The sequence below is a fragment of the Uranotaenia lowii genome, chromosome 1 (genome assembly GCF_029784155.1).
Source record: "Uranotaenia lowii strain MFRU-FL chromosome 1, ASM2978415v1, whole genome shotgun sequence".
Lineage (NCBI taxonomy): Eukaryota > Metazoa > Arthropoda > Insecta > Diptera > Culicidae > Uranotaenia > Uranotaenia lowii.
The window spans coordinates 156164500-156185372 of NC_073691.1; the positions used below are offsets into that span (position 1 = coordinate 156164500).

At 34.9% G+C, this 20873-nt stretch overlaps 1 protein-coding gene across 3 annotated transcripts in view; it reads left to right on the forward strand.

The window, feature by feature from the left end:
- LOC129740646 (sodium-independent sulfate anion transporter) overlaps nt 1–20873 on the forward strand; it is a 61589-nt gene that overhangs the window by 16240 nt on the left and 24476 nt on the right. The window contains exon 1 of one of the 3 annotated variants that reach the window (XM_055732392.1): nt 7388–7597. The exons of the other annotated variants lie outside the window; for them this stretch is intronic. The gene's annotated coding sequence lies outside the window, so the exon portion shown is untranslated. Of the gene's footprint in view, nt 1–7387; nt 7598–20873 lie in introns of those variants that run through there. 3 annotated transcript variants of the gene reach the window in all.

The window sequence follows — 20873 nt, forward strand, 5'->3', positions numbered from 1 at the left end:
CCAGCTTTTTTCAGAAAAAGTTTTCTAAAAAGTTGATTTTGGGTACAATTGATCCCTAATATATGGGTACAAATGATCCCGGTATATTCTTCTTCTCAATGGATCGTGGTCATTGCTGATTGCGAGGTTACTTATATTTATCCAATAGCTAATATTCATTCATCAATTATCTGAAGAAAAGGGCTAAAATAATTGATTTTCTCTTGTTTATAAAAAATTGCGCCCGTAAGTATGCAATGTCATAAGGGTTGAGAATAAGCTATAGAATTTTTTTTTCTGACAATGATAGATTGTGAAATGAGAACAAACATGACCAAAATAGGAAATTAATATTCTATCTTGGAGTTTCGTTTGATTTTTTCCATGGATTAGGGCTTCCTGAATAAAGGATCAAGTCTCCCCTAACTTAAAAAATATCGCAATTTTTTTACTCCCACGAAAATGCTTCTAGTTCATCTACGGATTCAAGTATCGTTCTAATTTTAGGAGCATAGAAACTTGAAGTTACACGCTGTTAGAAAATGTAAAAGAGTGCGAGTTGCTAACTTTTTCCAAAAAGATATGGTGAAAATAAGAAAAAGGGATCAAGTATCCCCACTCTCCCCTACTGTTTTTTCAACTTTAATACGATCATTCTATAACGTATATGGAACGTATATCAAAACAGCATAAGAATATAGCTACAAAAATGTTTGCTGAGTAAATAAAACCTATACTTTAGAAATTTTATTTCATAGAAAACCTCAGGAAGTAAAAGGTGTTCGGATTAGAAAATTTCGGGAATTCCCGAATCCCGGGAAACGCTTCAAAAATCCCGGCAATTCCCGAAGTCAGTAAAATGTTCTAAATTGCTACAAATTTACACGATCTAAATTCGAAAAATGAATCATATTGAGCAAAGAAAATGATAGTTTTACCACTGACCATTCTGACTCGACACTCGATTTCGTTGGTTGGGTAATTTTTCCAACAGGACGCAATATCGATTCCAGAGTGCGGATCGATCGATTTGAGAAATGCTATCCCAGTTACGATAAAATCGGGCTAAACAGGTTAATTTTTTCGTCGATTTTGGAAACCTACAAACTTTGACAAAAAAAAAGCCTGAACATGGTTGAATTTGTTTTCTAAGTGTCATGTCAGTGTTATCAGTGACCTTGATGGCTTAGTCTTAAATATTTTTTTTTCTTAAATCTGGTTAGCACAAAGAATTTGATAAGAACATGTTTTTCCTATCGAAAACTTAGTGTAATAGTGAAAACGCCAAAGAATCTATAAAACTACTTTCATAAAGCACAGGTATCCCGATCAGGAGAGAAAAACTAAATTATATCAAGATGAGATATTTTGATACTAATTTTGTCCTATCTAAATGAGTTATTATTCTGTACTCGTAGGATGTTAAAATATCTCAAATTATATCAAAAAATCTACACGATCATAGCTAAATTATATCAATTTTTGATATGCTCCTTTCAAGATTATATCTCCTTCAGATAGCATAGTTTGATATTGGGCAGAACAAAACTTATCAAAATTATAACTTATCAAGATATGAGTGCTTCGAGAAAAATTACTAGTGGAATGTCAATAAACCATATTATTTGCTCAAACCATGTTCCATTTTTAGTTTCCTAAAAATTGGATTCAAATTTAAGGATCTGTTGAGCGAATCTCATTAATGTACGGTTTGGGCCGTTGACTTCGATGTCCGTGTTTCAGAAAAAGTTGTACATATATCAAAATAAGATATAATCATTTTATTTCGGGACAACCCGAAAAAATTCTTTATCATTGAAAATTATCTCAACCCCGTTCAAGTCTGTCAATCAGAATAAGATATAATTCAGATTGGAGAAACTTAAAATCTAAATTTTTTAGTACTTAATTATAACTGAATCAGATGTAAATATCTTGGTGAGATACGTTTGAGTTATTATTTTGATATGTTCTCCTGATCGGGATACCAGTAGTACTCAACACTTGGCGATAGTGAACTCGTTCAACATCAGCATTCCCAAAGGCCCTTTTAAGAAATCAACGAGCGTAAGGGAGCAGTCCCCGATGGTCTGCCCCCGATTTTCATCAAGCGGAGTTGTGACTCTCTGGCACTTCCGGTAAGCATGATTTTTAACAAGTTCCTGAAGACGTTTACCTTCCCTAAACTCTGGAAAACTGCCGCAATCACTCTCATTCACAAATCAGGGAACATACATCTCGTAGAGAATTACAGGGATATCTCTAAATTGAATTGCTTGGCAAAGGTTTTCGAACTCTTGGTATTCAACGTAATGAGCACTGTTTCTTCACACATTATCGCAGAATGTCAGCACGGTTTTCGCAAAAAGAGGTCAACTTTATCAAATTTGATGGTGTATGTTCCCTTCGTCAGCAGCTGTCTTGCAAATAAAAAGCAACTGGATGCAATATACGTGGATTTTTTCAAGGCATTCGATCGGCTCCCCCACAACCTCTGAATCGACAAACTTGATAGAATGGGTTTCCCAACTTGGCTGGTTAAATGGCTCGAGTCATATCTTCGATGCAGGATTGCTTTCGTCAGACAGGCCCACATCAAATTCCAACATTTCACTGTTCCTTATGGGGTCCCCCAAGGTAGCGATCTAGGTCCTCTCCTGTTTAACCTATTCATGAACGACCTTTGTCAATTAATTGGTTCTGAATTAGTGTTTTATGCAGACGATCTGAAAATGTACCGCTCAATTACGCATTACTCAGACTGTTTGCTTCTTCAGCGAGATCTTGATAATCTTATGCTCTGGTACCAAGTGAATGCGATGGAAGTCAACCTAAAAAAATGTAAGATTCTTACGTTCAACAGAAGCAGAGTTGAGATTACCCATTTGTACACAGCTGTTAGCGTGTCTCTTGAAAAAGTTGAGTCTATTAGGGATCTTGGTGTGATTATGGATAAATCTCTGACATTCAAGGAGCATTTAGCTGTAACCGTGGCCAAGCAAAAACTGTGCTGGGATTTCTGGTAAGGAACACCGAAGGATTAAGTGACATTACCACTTTCAAAGCATTATAAATACTGCTCACTCGTTCGCAGCGGTTTGGAGTACAATATCCAAATATGGGCAACTAATTCAATTGGAGGGCTGAAACTACTTGAGTCAGTTCAAAGGCGGTTCCTGCAATACGCGCTTCCAAATTTACCATGGAATGAACCTCAGCGACTTCCCTCCTACCATATGACCGATGTGGAATCTTGAATATCGAACCAATCGGCTCACGTGCTGTGCTGCTTCGTCGTTTGTTTATATTAGACGTCATATCCGGAAATATAGATAGTGCCAGTCTCATCGAAATGATACCGTATCATGTACCATCTCGTTCCCTAAGAAATTTCGAGCCGCTAAGATAAAACAATTATGGAAGAAATGAATTTTATAACCCATTTGACATCTCTTGTAGATTGTTCAACCAAGTGAATGTGTATTTTGATTTTAATATAAGTAAGGATAGTTTTAAGCGTAGTTTAAGTAACCAGTCTGTATGATATTAAGTTATCGAAGACCGTGAACAATAAATAAATAAATAAAACTAATAATGAAACGCTACGGAAACAATCTGAATGTTCTATTTTGCAACATCATTTAGAACCACCGTTTCGGATACTGTTTACAGTAGCAAAATCATCAGCAAAGAAATGACATATTGTTAAACAAATGGATAGTTATCTGAAAATTTACGAATAATAACAGTCTAGCTAACTAACTTTTACGGATAGTGAGAAATCTTTCTCAATTATTTCAAATTTTTGCAGTTAGAATCAGACCGGTTTTTCGGTAAAAGTACTTTGTTTTTGGGTCTTTGGTTTGCTTATTGAATTTCTGACGCATTAAAAAAGTTTGAAATATTTTGAGATACTAGGTACTACTTTAAATTTAATAATACCATATTGATAAGAATTCATACGCAGTAGAGGATTATGATCTCCATGTTGAAATCTTCATTTTCAATTTTTCCGGGATTCCGGGAATTCCCGGGAAAAGGATCGTCAGATTTCCCGATTCCCGGGAACGCTAAAATGGCCGGGAAATAGACTTTCTAGTTCGGAAAAAAGTGATTAAACTAAATTGCGCGTAAATCAATTACATATTTGTTTTGAAAAAAATCCTAGTATCTTTCTTTCAATATGTATAAAAGACGGAACAAATACTCAGTTAAGATTCCAGTCGATCGCCCAAATTGGCGAGCCTTTCATTTGACGCCTGCCATCAGATTACACATTACAGTCACTTTATCCACTTTCTTCGCCGCAGAACGCCCGTTTTCTTTGAACTTCTTCTCGCTGCTAACAGTTTTTAAGTCTTCTTAAGGTTCTGCTAAACTATCGCCCAATATTTTTCTATTTGGTGTAGTTCGGGTGTGTTGGGAGTTGGGAGGGATCCTTGGGCACATTCTGAATATTGCTAGCTTCATACCACTCCATGGCCTTCTTTCCATAATGACAGGATGTCAAATCCGGCCGAAATAGAACAGACTTGTCATGTTCTTTCAGGAAAGGCAGCAAACGCTTTTGAAGGCAATCTTTCACCTAAATTTCCTGGTTGACGGTCCCAGCCTCAGGTACAGAAAGCTTGCCAAACGTGATATTTCTTGGCAAACTGTGATAGTTTAATAAGCTTGAAAATGTCTGCCAACTTTCCCCTTCCAGTTGCTGCATAATATACTCTTGCCTAAGAAGCTGTCTAAAGTCTGCCTTGGCGTAGGTTTCGTCGTCCATTACCATGCAATCAAACTTTATCAACAATGTCGAGATCTTGTTTATGCCGTAAGGTTTTGCCTATCGTTGCGATTTGGGGTCACTACATTCTCGCAAGTTCATAGTCCGGATCATTTTTAAGTTTCATACACTATTGCAGACGGAAAAGTTGAGGTTGCGCTTGAAAGCGCAAGCCACTCTTTTGTTCGTCACTGCGGCTCCCGGATTTCGATTTCCCCAAGATTCAGGCTTCCAAGTTGTCGACGAACGCGTGTAGTTTGGATTTTTACGACGCATGTACAAAATTTTGGTTCGTAGCTCCCCTTGCATGGACGTGATTTTGATAATCAATTAATAGAATGATGCTTCAATTTTGATTTTGACATAAGATATTTAATATCTTATGTCAAAATCAAAATAGAAGCATCATTCTACATACACACCTAACTACAAAATTTGGTACATCATTCTACATACAAATATATTTACGATAAAAAAGATACGGTTTATTTAAGTTGACCACTTTTTGACCCGAACACTCTTTAACTATAAGAGAACTAGTTTATTTTTCATCCTGGATGTTTTATAGACATATGAGTCGTTTTCGTATTTTTTTAAAGTACGGAACAAGTTCACCTCCGTCCTAAGGAACCTTTTGGTTTTTTAATTCAAACAACTGATATTTTCGATAAAACGAGTGAAAAATATACCAGTAATTTCTAGGGAAAAAAAAATTTAATTACGCTTTGAGGGGCTGAACCTTTCTGAATATTTTTCACCAATTGATTTATTTATTCACATAGATTTAAAAGCGACCAAAATTGTTCATGCTTTGACTTCAATCCAACAGGCTGGGAAAACTGGGGAATTCACCGGATGAAAACTAACTTTAAATTTAAAAGAAATTCCATTTTGCTTCCACTCAGTTGGAAATATATCTTGATGTCAATGCTAATAAACGTACCCCTTCAATGGGTAAGATTGCAGATTAAACACATGCCTCAATGGGAATCCCTGGTCCCGGTCGGTGGATTAAACTGGAAATTCCGTATGTAGGTTCTGCTTCATGTTCTGCCTGGCGGAACACCGAGCTTGTCTAGACTTGTTTGTTACAGTTCACATGGCAATCGTTTGATGACGTTTTTTTTTGTTTAGATTGTAACGATTTGCCGAATTAACCCTTTACGCATACTAAACCATAAATGTTGTTCGGAAGTTGATATTACGTTTTGAGCTTAATCCATTTATAAATTTTATTAGCAATTATACAACCCGAAAGACTAATGCATACAAAAACTGCTACTATTTTGTGAACACTATTCGTAAAACTAAAACAACTTATCAAGAGCCGCACAATTTGGATATTAGATCACTGAAGTCTAATTTTCGTATGTTTTTGTCAATCCAAGGTGGTCCTTAGCATTACCTCGGATAAAAATGCGCTTACCCTAAATAAACAAAACAATATCTGTAACAAGACAAGAACGTATAGGATTTTTTCCGGCATCATCATTTTAGATCTATCTTCCATGTCGGTACACTTGAATTGTTTTGCTCTAAATCATTTCACACCCTGTTCAATGTTCCTTAAGGAAGGCATCTTGGCCCAGTTGGTTTTATGCTGTTGGGCCGAATTAGTCTCTTAGAGTTAATTTATGCTGTTGGGCCGAATTAGTCTCTTAGAGTTAATTTGAACCGCCGAAGAGCCGCCGAAGAGCCGAATTGAAACCTCATGTCGGTGAGTCCAGAGTTTCTTTTTTTACTGTCTATTCGATCTTATATTCTAACTGCCTTCTAGTGACATTTGTTCAAATTTACTAAAAAGTAAGTCTTCAACGGAAACGCATTGATGGAGAGTGAAATTTGTTTGCGACATCGGAATTCTTCTTATCAAGCATAGACAGAGCTCATATAAGCCATGTGGCTCGAAAACAGTGAATTCCTGATAGCCGATTGATTCAGATCAGCCACAAAAAACGTGATTCCAGGGTATTCTCTACCAAATGCCGGTTAATTTTTTGTCATGCGGTAGCCGATGATCACTGAAGCGATTGCCACGATCAAGCCATGATAACAAATGCCTCGAGCGGTGAATTCAGGCGAGAGAGGAAGAGCCGCCTGGTGGAAGTACGCTAGTTCGAGGAATCCCCCATTGAGCTATTATACCTTCATGTAGGTAGGTAGCCGAGGGCTGGGGATCTTCGGCCAATAACGAACTATGTAGTTTCCATCGGAACAACCAGCTGTTTGATAGAGAACTTGTTTGTTTACGATTCGTTCGGAAAACCGACTCTACCAGCAGGCTCCCGCCCGATGATGATGATCGTTGATGATCGTTGGAATCGCCGAACCTGCTTCGGTCGACCGAACTGAGCCCGGTCTGGTGAGAGAATAAAGAGCGTGATTGTTTGTGCTCAGTTTACACCTATTGAATTGATTAGTGGGCGCCTCGATCGGGACGCGATCTTTCTGTGACTGAGCTGATTGTGTCATGTGTGGGTGGTTGAGCTGCTCTTTCTCTCTGTCTCTGCCAGGTCGGGTTGGATGGAATTGTTACTGACGATGATCGCTGCTGCGTTACTGACGAATGATTGCAGCGGTGCGCGCTGATAACAACCCGGGTAAAAGTGTTCGGCATCGACAGTCGTGGCTTAGCCGGCATCGAGTCAAGTACACTATTAGTGCGCGCAAATCGTTTGAAAGTCGGTGTCTTTTATTCGTCGGGGAATATTTGATAATTTCTGAGACTGAAATTAACAAGTATTGTTTGTGTTGTTAACGCGTGATCGTGATTAAAATTGATTGAAAAAACTGTCAGTGAAAACTGAAAGCAAGTTGTCAAAAGCTGAAAGTGTTTTGTGGAAGGTTGGTGTGATTCATAAAATCTTTAAATAAGAGGTGTTAAATAAATGAGAAGAAAATGTTGAAATATTGAATCAAAGTTCGGTTTCCAAACATGAGTGATTATTGATTCCCAACCGACGTACCTTGTTCAAAAAAGGGGGCATAAGTGATTGATTCAAGCATGGTCAGGAACCTGGTGAATAAATGGTATTATGCTCAAAGGAGATAGACCCAACAGATTAAAAGCGCTGAAATGGAATGTTTGTGCATTCAATTTGTAATGATAACTAAAAATGTGTAAAAATGTTTATATTCCGTTTTATTGAATAGAATGCTGCTAAGTATCTTAATGCCTTAGGAGAGTTAAGGGCGTAATGACCACCTTAAGGAGGACGCTTATTTAACCATAGAAAACAGCTATAATGTGTGAGTTACCTAATTTTTTCGTGTTCAGACGCTAGAAAAGTCTATTTCCTTACTAGCTGAGTCTTGAAAAAGTAGATACATACGTTTAAAAATGCATTTTAAATTTTTTTGCCCAAAGCTGAAAATCACTCACTGTAGGGGCATAATGAGAACCCCCCCGGGACAGTATAAACACCATTAATCGGGGCACGATTAGCGTTTTCTGCCGTAGAATCTAGCAGCTTATTCAACTCGATGAAGTCAACTGAATTCTAGAGTTACAGCTTGACTAGTTTCGTCTGACGATTTTACCCATTGGTAAGGTGCCGAAGAGATAATCAGAGGAATCGAGTTCGATTCCTGGTCGAGGCGAATTCTTTTTTTTTTCATTTACCATTCAAGATCGATGCATTCTCTACACTAAACGGTGAGTCGTAGATCCCTAAAACAAAGCAATAACAATATGATGTACATATGTAGAATACAAACAATTCACACACAGGACTTGGTAGGCTGTGAGCGAAGTAAGCGGACGTATTTTTTTGACAGAAAAATTTGTTGCAATTTGTGATATTTGAGGAATATTTGAAGATGGAAGCTTTTATGGTAATTTAAGTTCGGAAAATGGAACCGGCCGGACTCTGGAAAAGTGGCCCACCCGAAAGAAGACCTTACTAGTAGCTTTGGTTCCTACGAAGCCGGAAGTTTCCCAACCATCACCGCAGTTAAAGCTGTTCCTGTGTCCTGAATAATCTGTAATCTCTTTGATTTGGTTAGCCCGTTCTTTATTATTTTTAATCTGTTTTTTTTTTCTACTGCTCACATTCTTTGTTACAAAGATAACTTTGGAACTTGGACACGATTTCCACTCACTCTAAATTTTTCGTCAATTTTAACAAAATGTGTCACATAGCTTAATTTCATAAATTATTCTCTCAATATTTCTGAGCAACAAATTATTATAAAATATTCAAAATATTACATTCCGCCTAAAACTGAAATCATACAATCTTAAAATGAAAACTAATTAGAGTTGAGCTTAAGAAATTATGAAACATAACTAGCACAAGAACATAGAGGTAGGAGGATATGAAGGGAAATGTTTAAAAATACTATTCCCAGGAAAGCAATACACTATACTTTGATTTTATACAGCAGCGAGCTCCCGATTATTTTTTTTTATTTTTTTAATTAGGTTTTTGAGATTTGATTGAATTTTAACAGATTTCAACTTTTGACATACCTTCTGCCAATGGAAACAAAATCTATTAAAATATTATCACATGAATAATTTGCAAAAAATATTCTAGATATTTCAGTACAACCACTTCATTATCGATAAATGTTTTTTCATGGCACAGATAATTTTTTATTTGTCATCAATTTTCTTTAGGCAGAATTTATTATTAAATTTTCAGAAAAAACGACATCACAACCAAATCGTTAATAATGATTGAAGTTAACTTAAGAAGTCTCAGATATGTGTCACAAAAAGTAAAATATGACTTAATAGAAGTTTTTTAAAACTTTTTTTCTAATTTAGGGATAGGAATATATTTCATTCACATAATGATATTTCCAGGTGATTCCGGGAGAACATATACAAATTTAATGCGATTACCAAACTTCCAAAGTCGATACATCATCGATCCGAATTGTAATTCCTTAGTTTTCCTTAGGTCTTCAACCATTAAAGCCCTTTTGCAAACTTTCTGCTTCAACAGGGATCACGGTTAGAAAAAAGAGCTAGTTTATCAAGGAAGAAATTTGGATGGTATTAACACTAAACGTACCGGAGGCGGTCAAATGACGGTTTTTGAACTTTAAACGATGACTACGCCTTAAATAATTGTTTTTTCGCAAATTTAACGACAGGACTATTTTTGTTTTTGAAATGCAAGTATTTTTGCGTTTTTAAATTTTTTTTAAGTGTTACGGTTTTCGAATAACGTATGTGGTATACCTATTCATACCGCGAGCGGTCAAATGACGGCAAACACCGTTTTCGCTAAAACTCCCTTGTTTCTCAACCGATTTCTACCAAATTTATAGTTTTGAAAAGCTTATAGCTCGACTCAAATATGTTTCTCAGACAGTTTTCAGCTACAATCAATAACTTTAAAGTTATTTACAGTACAAGAAAAATTTTATGAAAAAACATGCTTCAGGAAAAAGGTTGTAAATCAGTTATTAAGTGCTTGAAAAAAATTTCACTTAATGCCTGAGAAAGCTGAAGTTAGAAGCTATATGTTGCACATATGGAAAAAAATTTTGAAAATTTTCTAAGATCATGGCCACAAAAAATCTAAAAAAGTTGTGTAAAACCCGTACTTTTCAATCAATCAACCGCCAAAGCTGTTCCTGTTACAGTAGAAAATTTTGAAAAAGTGAAATGAAAAGTAGACGTAATTTGTAACATTTTGGCATCTTTAGATTTTTGAAATACGAAGTACATAATTTATGACGACTTTTCAAAGGTAGCAGTTTTTCGAACTTTTTATCAATTTTGATTTTCTAAGACAATTCCTACACCAAGCTCAGCTTTGCACTGGATTTTGAGTACGTTAACGTAAGGTTTAGGCAATAAAACTATATGCAAAAGAAAGCTTATTTCATACCGATTCTTGTGGTGTAACTGCATTGGCGTTGCAATGCTTGGCAAAAATATGATAAATAAAACAGTGAACTAGTTTCTGAATTTTGAGAAGTCAGCACAAATTCTTGATTGGCAGACGGGCGCAGTGGGTGGTAATATCTCAAAGCTATTTTGCACACGAAGACGGATGAAAAGAAACGAAAAAACAAACAAGCATTAGCCCAAATTTTCTAGTTTTACTTTCAGAAATATATTTATTATATTTTTTTAAAGCATTGCACCGCCGATGCAGTTACATCACTAGAACCGGCATGAAATTTGCTTTCTTTTGCATATAGTTTTATTGCCTAAACTATACGTTAACGTACTCAAAATCCAGTGCAAAGCTGAATTTGGGTGTAGGGATTGTCTCAGAAAATCCAGATTCATAAAAAGTTCGCAAAACAACTACCTTTGAAAAGCCGTAAAAATTATGCATTTAGTATTTTAAAAATCTAAAGATGCCAAAATGTGACAAATTACGTCTACTTTTCAATTCACTTTTTCAAAATTTTCTACTGTAACAGGAACAGCTTTGGCAGTTGATTGATTGAAAAGTACGGGTTTTACACAACTTTTTTACATTTTTTGTGGCCATGATCTTAGAAAATTTTCAAAATTGTTTTTCCATATGTGCAACATATAGCTTCTAACTTCAGCTTTCTGAGGCACTAAGTGAAATTTTTTTCGAGCACTTAATAACTGATTTACAACCTTTGTCCTGAAGCATGTTTTTTCATAAAATTTTTCTTGTACTGTAAATAACTTTAAAGTTATTGATTGTAGCTGAAAATTGTCTGAGAAACATATTTGAGTCGAATTATAAGCTTTTCAAAACTATAAATTTGGTAGAAATCCGGTGAGAAACAAGGGAGTTTTAGCGAAAACGGTGTTTGCCGTCATTTGACCGCTCGCGGTATGAATAGGTATATACAAAGTGTCGGTATGTTTAGTGTTAAATGCCCTTATCACTCCTATTACTCTTAAAATATTTCAAGACCGGTTTTATCATTCACTCAATAATATTCTCGATCGCATTGAAAAAAATAAATCAAGTGAAATGAGTGTTAGTGATTCATTCAATTTCCGAAATTCGTCTAAAATTCGGATTCACGCTATAATGAATAATTAAACTCAAGAAGCATCGAATCCTTGAACCGGACCCACACCGAAACGACCGCAAAATCTGCAAAAGTCGAGGTAGAAAAAAAAAAACTAATTTCTTCTTGTTGACAAAAGCCCCTGATGCGCCGGCGATGTCAAACAATCGAGAGGTGTGATATTTCTAGTGTCGGTAATTAAATATTTACCAGACTCTATTGTAGCAATTGTTGCTGACATTTACTCATCTTTTAACGATTTAGCATTCCAATCTTGCGAGGGGCTGCTGGAAAAAATCATTAGCATTGTGCGAATATTTCTGCACATCTGCAGAGCAGATAAAAGCTTTCATGATATTTGAATTCTGTTGTTGAAAGTTATTTACAATATGTTCAAGGGAAACGGAAGAGGGATACTCAGTTGATTCTTTATCAGAATCTTGGTTCTGAACCATTTGGACATGAACATTGTTTACTTCAATGATTTTTAACACATTGCGGAAAAAATACAAGATATCTCATTTTTTCGCTTAACTCGAAACTGCTACATTTAGAATAATAACTAAATTGTAATAAATTGTATAATAAAACACTGTTCAACAAAAATATACACAACACTTTCGGTAGCTTAAAGTTACTGTATTTCAAGAATTTGGTCTAGTGATTTCTGACATATAAAATGCGGAATTGATGTTCTCCGGCATAGATATTTTAGCAGTCCTTAATGTGTTAAGCTAGGCTTGCCAGATACTTTCAGAAAAAGCGGGACATTTCACGATAAAAATGCGGGACACAGCCGAAAAAAGCGGGACATTTGAAAAAATTTTAAAACATCAATTTTTTCCTTTAAAAAAATAAAACAGCTTATTTGTGTAACCAAACATCACCCGAAGTTGTTCATTGAACACTTTTTTTCACGCGGATTTTTTTGTTCAATTTTTTCTTACATGACTTCGATTTTCCCTGGTTTTTGCCATAAACACGTTTAATTTTCACGTTTCTCGCAAATTTACACGTTATTTAAGAGAAAATATATATAAAATAAAAGCCCTACAAGTAAATGGTGGATTTGATACAGCGTATAAAACTTTTGTGTAATAACAAATATATTTTAAATTTGTTTTAAACATTTGAAAACTCAAGAAAATTTTCATCATTGTAAATTAATTAAAATTTCGGCGAAAAATTAAGATCTTCAATCATTTGGAAGCAACCTTCACAATACTTTCTTCCTACTGAATCATACACCCTTATTCTTGTTTACGACGTATCTGTCGTTCGTTCGAACGGATACTTTCGATCGAATTCGAAAAAGGTATTCTTGTTTTCGTTCGAACGTGCTACGTTCGATGTTGGTGTTACCAGATCGAATTAGAAATTTCGAAGAACAGAGATGTGTCAAAAAACAAATTTCGCCATGACAACACAATGTAAACAACTGTTTATTTTCGTAGTTAGTGAAATTTCGGGTGGTCGGATCCGTAATCCGTATGAAAAGGAAAACTCAAGTCTCTGTACCGATCGAGTTGGGCCGGTCTCCAAATCCCGATCAGCCGAATTGATCGGATCCTTAGAGAAGGCAACTATGGCGAACGATTCGGAACAGGTGCCCCAACATTTTTTCCGCTGCCTTGAGGTATCTAGCGGCTAAAGTGATACAGTTCATAGGAAACGTGCGGACAAAAAAAATCAGAACCATCCCTCGTCATTTGAAATTAGCCGTTCAGAATGATGTGGATCTGAACAAGCTCCTGGTGGGCTAGACCGGATCGGAGAATCAAGGACATTTTGCAGCCAGCGGTTCTGGCCCGGAACAAAATTTCGTATTTGTCGATTTTGAGCTTCGATTGTTTAACGAACCGGAGCCGGATCCATTCGATGGTAAGTTTGCAGTCGCTGCTGCTTCTGAAAACTTATCCCATATTGGGGAATAAGCCATTGATGCTTAAAATCCCTTGAGGAAAACATTGCCCCATCGATGGAGATATGTGTATTGAAAATAAAGAAAGAAATCCAATGTGTAAAGAAACATTTGAAATAAAAATAATTATAAATCTAGAAAATTTGGATTTTTGAATCGTTTACTTTCATTCTTTAACATGGGTACTTCTCTAATTTTCCTTTTTTTTGTGTTAAAGTATATTTTTTTCATCAAACGCCTGCCGTTCGCAGCAGTAGACTTGCGTTTGTTGCGCGGTAGTAAAAATACGTTCGATCGTAAACCGGAATGCTACGATTCGTTCGTACGAACTATGTTCGAAAGATCGAACTGCTCGCATTCGTTCGAACGAAAACAAGAATATAAAATAGCAAAACTTTCGAACGAATGTCATTCGATCGAAAACGAGAATAAGGGTGATAATCTTTCTGTAATGCTATGAACATTAGAGTTATTCAGTATTGCTTTACATGAAATATGAAAAATGCTGCATATTTTGAGAAAACAAGTTTTAGAAACCTTCGCTGTGTTGAACCAATGAATTCAAATTGAGGCTAAAGTTTGATTTTTTCTAGTGTAAGCTAGTGCACTTTGTTAAAATTTTCCAAGAAAAAAAGCGGGACATTTTGAGGAAAAAGCGGGACAGCGGGACATTCAACAAAAAAGCGGGACATGTCCCGCTTTTGCGGGACGGATGGCAACCCTATGTTAAGCACATATTTTTATCCGATTCCTGGTAAGAGCATAGCTTTGAACCAAAAACCAGAATCAGAAAACCAAGATGGGCTTGTGCTAACGCTCAGTTGGCAAGTCCGTTGCTTCCTGAGCCGAACTCCTTGTTTTCTTTTATCTAAACAAATAAAAAGGCTACTTATTACACAAGACTGAGTCGATTTGGGGTCATTTTTTAATTTCTCAAACCCTGGGGTCTTAAAAGCTTCGTTTTGGTCATAAACTCATCCTTGATTGTTGCTTATAATTTTTATGCCAATTTATAAATTTCCTAGAGAAAATCTTCCGCTGAAAAATTTTTTTTTCGAAGACCGTAACTTCTTATTTTATAAGACAAAAAAGTTATTAGTTGTTGAATGGGGATATGTCTTTTGGCATTGGCAACAGTTTATTACTTTTTTGCCCAATAAGATACGCAGTTACGGTCTTCAACAAAATTGTTCAACGGAGAATTTCCTTTTGGGAATTTATAAATTGACAAAAAACATCAGCTGGCCCGGTTTCACAGAAGTAACAAAAATAATATAGATTTTTCAGTACAAAATATTCAATTTTTCCATACAATCCTAAAAATTCAAATTTACTCATATACGTTAAATAAAAATTCTGCAAAAAATCATGGTTGAGTTTTCGATCAAAACGAAGCTTTTTAGATTTCATGGTTTTGAGAAATTCAAAAATGGTCCCAAATCGACTCAGTCTAATACCTTTTCTAATGCACTTCCCAAAGAAAAAAAAAATGATTGTGTTCGGGGTGAAGAAGTTGATAATCTATAATTATTTTTAACATGAGAACTTTTGTTCAACAGCGTTAGTTCTGCATACTCGATATGTTAGTAAAAATTACATGGCAAACATAACAATGCATGGGAATTTTAACTAAAGCATCTGAAAACCAGCTTCTTACTTTTTAACATCACATTCAACTGATAAACGTGTATACATGAAAATTGTAAATTACATCTACATACGTTTTCTCATCGATGAAAACAAATAAAATGGAGCATTTATGTATTTTTCACAATGCGAATAATTTTCCCATTTTAAAAGTGAATAATTTAGCTATCGATCATCTGGATTCGAGCGTCTTACCCGGGATTTTCCGACTAGGAAGCTAAAATATCCCGGAAATTTCTGAAGCCAATAAAAGTGCTTGAATACTCAAAATTTACACGAGCTAAATTGGAAAAATGGATCAGATTGAGCAAGGAAAATGGTAGTTCTTCTTTGTTTTATATGGTTTAGACTCGAACTTTATTTTTAAACTGGTTAATACATTGAATTTGATAAAAAATGCTTTTTTGGATCGAAAACATAATTTAAAACTGAAAAACGACAAGAATATTCTATATAACCTAACAATGCCAATAAAGAAACGCTACGGAAAGAATCATAATGTTCTTATTTGCAACACTCTTCATTTAGAACATCTGTTTTGCAAACTGCTGACAGTAGCAAAATCATCGGCAAAGGAATGATATATTTTGAAAAAAAAAGGATAACTATGGATTTCATTTTTGCGTATGATTACCCATATTGTCGATATTGGTGAATTTATGACAAAAAACACTAAAAATAACTTCTGGCGAAAATATATATTTTCGTAATCTTTGGATGAATAATAGTTTTTGGATCAATTGAGCTAAAATGTGATCATGACTCGTTTAGCTAAAAACATATCTTTTTGAACTCAAGGGATCAATTAAACCCATAGGCAATATTAAAAAAATCTTTTTCAAAAAAAAAAAATTTGAGTGAACCTTTGCTCTGAAACTATGGCATCATGAACGGTTCCTCAACGATTATTGACAAAATTGTATAAATACTTTTGATAAATTTTGTTCCTGAGTTTCATTCATTTTGTTAAATTTTTCGCCAACAGTTCAATAACTTATTTAATATATTGTTTGAAATTAAGGTCACAGAAGGTCATTCCATTTGGCACATTTTTCTAGAACATTAGATTTTTGTTAGATTTTCCAGTTACGAGATATAGCTGAGGGATCAAATCACCTCAGGGATCAAGTATCCTCATTCTCACTAGAGTGTCCATTTTCCGACCATTTCAACGTTCCCGCCAGGAATCGGGAAGTCTGAAGATCCATTTCCCGGGAAAAATTAAAAATAAAAGATTTTGACACTCTACTGCATATTAAACCTTTAACTATAAGGTATGGTTGCCATCCGTCCCGCAAAAGCGAGATATGTCCCGTTTTTTTTTAGTAAATATCCCGCCGTCCACCTTTTTTCTCAAAATGTCCCGCTTTTTGCTGAGAAAACTTTTGTGGTCGACTCATCCTTCTCCGATTCTACCACTTCAAAATAGTCGGTCCTTGCTTGATGAAAACGTTTCTCATGAAATCTATCCTCTCTCCTGACATTTTTTCTAATCTCCGGGCAACCGGATTTCCAAAATTTGGGTCAAATATTCGGGCAAGTTCGGGTAAAACCGGGCCGTTTGGCAAGCTTACTTTTCAGTTTACTTAACTTTTCACCTATAAGGCCGATAAATTTAGTAAAAAACATAAATTAAGATGATTATCATCTTCAAAAAGTCAAAAATATTAAAAAAGTGTTTTTTTTACAGAAATTTCTTAGTAACCGGTAACCAAGGTAATTTCCACCGAACACAGTTTTTTTTAACTTCTTTTACATTTCTTGCATTAGATGGTTAAAACACAAATGGTTTAGTATCATGTATACTGCCCCTACTTTCATAACAGTCCCATATGCAAAACCAAGCAAGCGAGAAAATCAGCTTTTTCTGTTTTGGAATATATTTTTTAATTATGACCACTACTTAAAGCATAAACGAAAATTGTTTGATGGAATGTGTTCTAGGTTGTCATAATTAATCGTAAGACCTGAAGCTTTTGAAATTGGGCCCTCGGTAACGTCGGGAGGAACATTTTATTCGTTATGGGACACTTTTGCGAGCATATTTGAGACCATTTTCAAATCTACTCGCATAACAGTCCCATACAGAACATGTTTTGCTAACCAAGCTACTTAAAAAAACTTAAATTTGATAATTTTTGAACTTCTAAATGCAGATATCAGAAAAAGAAACACACTTTTGGAAAAATATCGTGAATTCTACATTGTAAGTTGAATCTTTTTACTATTTTGATTGCATTTTGCTCAGGAAGACATCCCTTCCTTCTTACTGACATAATTCGACATCAAGTGAGTTTAAATCGTTTAAATGATTCGAACAATAAATCAAAGACTATTTCGCCGAAAGAAGCAATGAAAAGTAACCAAATCCGTGATATTTCACATATGGGACTGTTATGTGGGTATATTTCATATGGGACAGCCACAAGTTGATATTTTTTCAAAATTTCTTGAACAAAATCTCTTTTTTTATTGTTTTATGTTGAAGCCCTATGTTCAAAATGACGAACTGTCAGGTTAGATGAAAAATGACGAAAATTCATATGGGACTGTTATGCGAGTAGGGGCAGTATATACATCAAATTATTCAGTGTAGGTACTTAGCAGTAAAATAGAATTAGCAGTTAAAGAGAATACGATACTTTAACCGACAATACAAAAATTTGAAATAATTGAGAAAGATTTTTCACTATCGATTGGTGTTGGTTTAGTAGATTTCAGTTTACTCGAAAAATCTCTTAAATTTTCAGACAACTGTAGCTGAATTCAAAGGAATCTTCGACTACTTTGAAATCATAGTTTCATTCAGCTAAGAGGTTCTTCAAACCTTTAATTATTAGTGTCAAATCTCTCTGATCAAATCAGTGCAAAGGTTCTAATTTTTTTTTCTTTAGAATAATAATAAAGTCTGCTTCATTTAATATTGGAACAAATTCTTTTGCTCATTGTGGCGCTCCTAGTGGACGGATTTGGAAACTTTTTTCACCCACGTGTCGGGAAATTCATTACCTTTCACCATGTATTTATGTCATAACACCAAACGATAGCATTTTGTAAACAACCGCCATGGAAGCCGAACGGAGAGATCAAATTGTGCACAGTTTTCTTCCGAGTACGAGTTCGAGAATTTCTTCGAAACAGCAATGAATAATTTTTTTAATTTTTTTTTCTTATTTAATTTTTGGCATTTCGGCGAGTTGTGAAAATTCAAGGTAGAATATTTAGAAAGAACATGAAAGTATTATAGGTGGAAAGATCAAAGCTAGAGCGCTTTGGGTAGAAGAAATTGAATAGGGTAACGGACTTATTTTGGACCGGGTACATATTTTGGACCACCTTGTAGCTTTTTGCCAATATTTCTCTCATAAATTATGTTATTCATAAAAAATTTGAACAAATACAGTTAAAGCTACTTCTTATGATTCTAATCACATCTTAAATTTAATTAAAGTAAGCTGTTAACGGAGAGAAAATTGAAAATAAAGTTTTGATTTTTCACAGTTGGACCGAATCAGGCCCATTTCAGGAGGACGTGCCATTATTGGAGTCAACTTTCAAGAGGTTTGCTGCATAGCCGTGATGAATTTTACAAATACAAATATGTTCACAACTACGATAAAACACGTGAAAACTATTTTGCAAGCTCGAAAAACCAAAATAACTGGTTTTAATAGCAATTTGACCCATGTCGAAAATAGGTCCTACTTTACTCCTTAGGGACTTATTTTGGACCACTCAACATAACCTGGGTATTAAATTTGCTGTTAAATGTTCATTAACGTAATAAGACGTTGTACGACGATATGAAAAAATTAAGCACACTATTTCAATCACTCATTATGAATAAAATTTGGAGTTTAAGCATGATTTTTTTTAAAACAACTTGCCAAAGCCCAAACTCACCATTAGACGAGGTTCACTTTAATCGGCATAAAACCAAGCCAATCATAGTTTTAACTTACTTTTTGTGCACGATGCTTTCAATCACGTTAATCTTACAATCTACATCAATGGCAACTGTTTGATAAACAGTTGTTAAAAGCTACAGCTTAAAGAAGCCGTTACAGGTCACTGTGAATGCAGATATCACATGAAAAAAATTGGCAGATTAAACTCTGACGAGTGTCGTTTCTGCAGTATGGAGAAGGAATCGTCAGAGCATCTTCTTTGCGAATGTCCTTCTCTTATATCGAAACGGATTAAACTAATCGGCTGTTGTGGTATATTAGATCCCTCCGAAGTTTTTTCAATTGGTCCTAAAAAGGTGAACAGCTTCATAAGAGCGGTTATACCAGATTGGGAAAATGCTAAATCTCAAGATAGGGACACTATCTAATATATGAAAGTGATCTTCCTTGACTTAGCATACATTAAACAGGGGACATATTACAATAGATCAACTAACTGGTCGCAGTAATAGGTACCCAACAAAAAAAAAAAAAAAAAAAAGAAGCCTTAAAACATGAAAACTTGGACTTGCACCAATTTTTTATTAAGTCATTGTTTTTTATGCTTCATGAAAAATTATTAAAAGTTTAGTCTAAAAGTTTCAACCATTTAGGATTGCCAATGGAATGAGTGCATTCAGGAATGATTTTCGTGGAAAAAACTTGGCTTAAGTAGAAGAAACACAATATAAAACCTGTCTAAAGGAGGGGTTTGGAAAAAAAACAACAAATCGGCAAATATGCAAGGAGTTTAATTTTTGTAACAGTTGAAATATTTTAATTAATATTAGAACAATTTTATCAAATAATATATTCAATTATAGTTATATATGTTTCAAAACTTGGGAAAAGGTGGTTGAAATGTGTAAATTTTACAAGCGATAAAATACTAAAAATCTAGTTTTTTAGCCCCTGTGGTTATGTGATTCTAAAAAAAACTGTTGGAAAATTACTCCAACGATAAATTTTATCCTAGAACAAAGTTAGTGTCAAACTTAAAACTGAATTTTTGTGAAAAAAAAAATCTGGATTTTTGATGGCTAAAAAAAATAGCATAAATCTCGCACATTTTTATCTTTTTGAATCTATCTACAGAACTGAAGCCAAACCAAATTCACTAAGGTTTTGGAAGTCAAAATGCATCAATTGATGTCGTGAAGTTCATGATGTCAGACTTTCTCAACTTATCATTCGGTCGCCTGAAGGAGATTTGCGTTCTGAAAATTGAGCCTGAAGATAAGCCAAATGGCCAGTATTGAACACTGCAGAAAAAATTTCGTCGAGATTTCAGTGTGCTGTCAGAATTTTCATAGCATTTGGAACACACTATATAACAGGAATTTTACTGTTTTTACTCTGTTCTTATTGAACAAACAAAACTTGACTAGTCTATAACAATAAGAAAAGACAAAATTATCTGAATCATTCGCATAATTGCGCATCAATTGCTGTCGAAATTTAGAAGAAAAAAACTTATTTAGTTTAAGGGTGGTCCAAAATAGGTCCAAAGGGTGGTCCAAAATAGAAACCTGGTGGTCCAAAATACTGACCAGAATAATGATTGAAGAAACGTGTTTTTAGGCTTAAATCTTGTTACATTGCAACAAACGACGATATGTTTCGATAGAAAAAGCCTTGATCT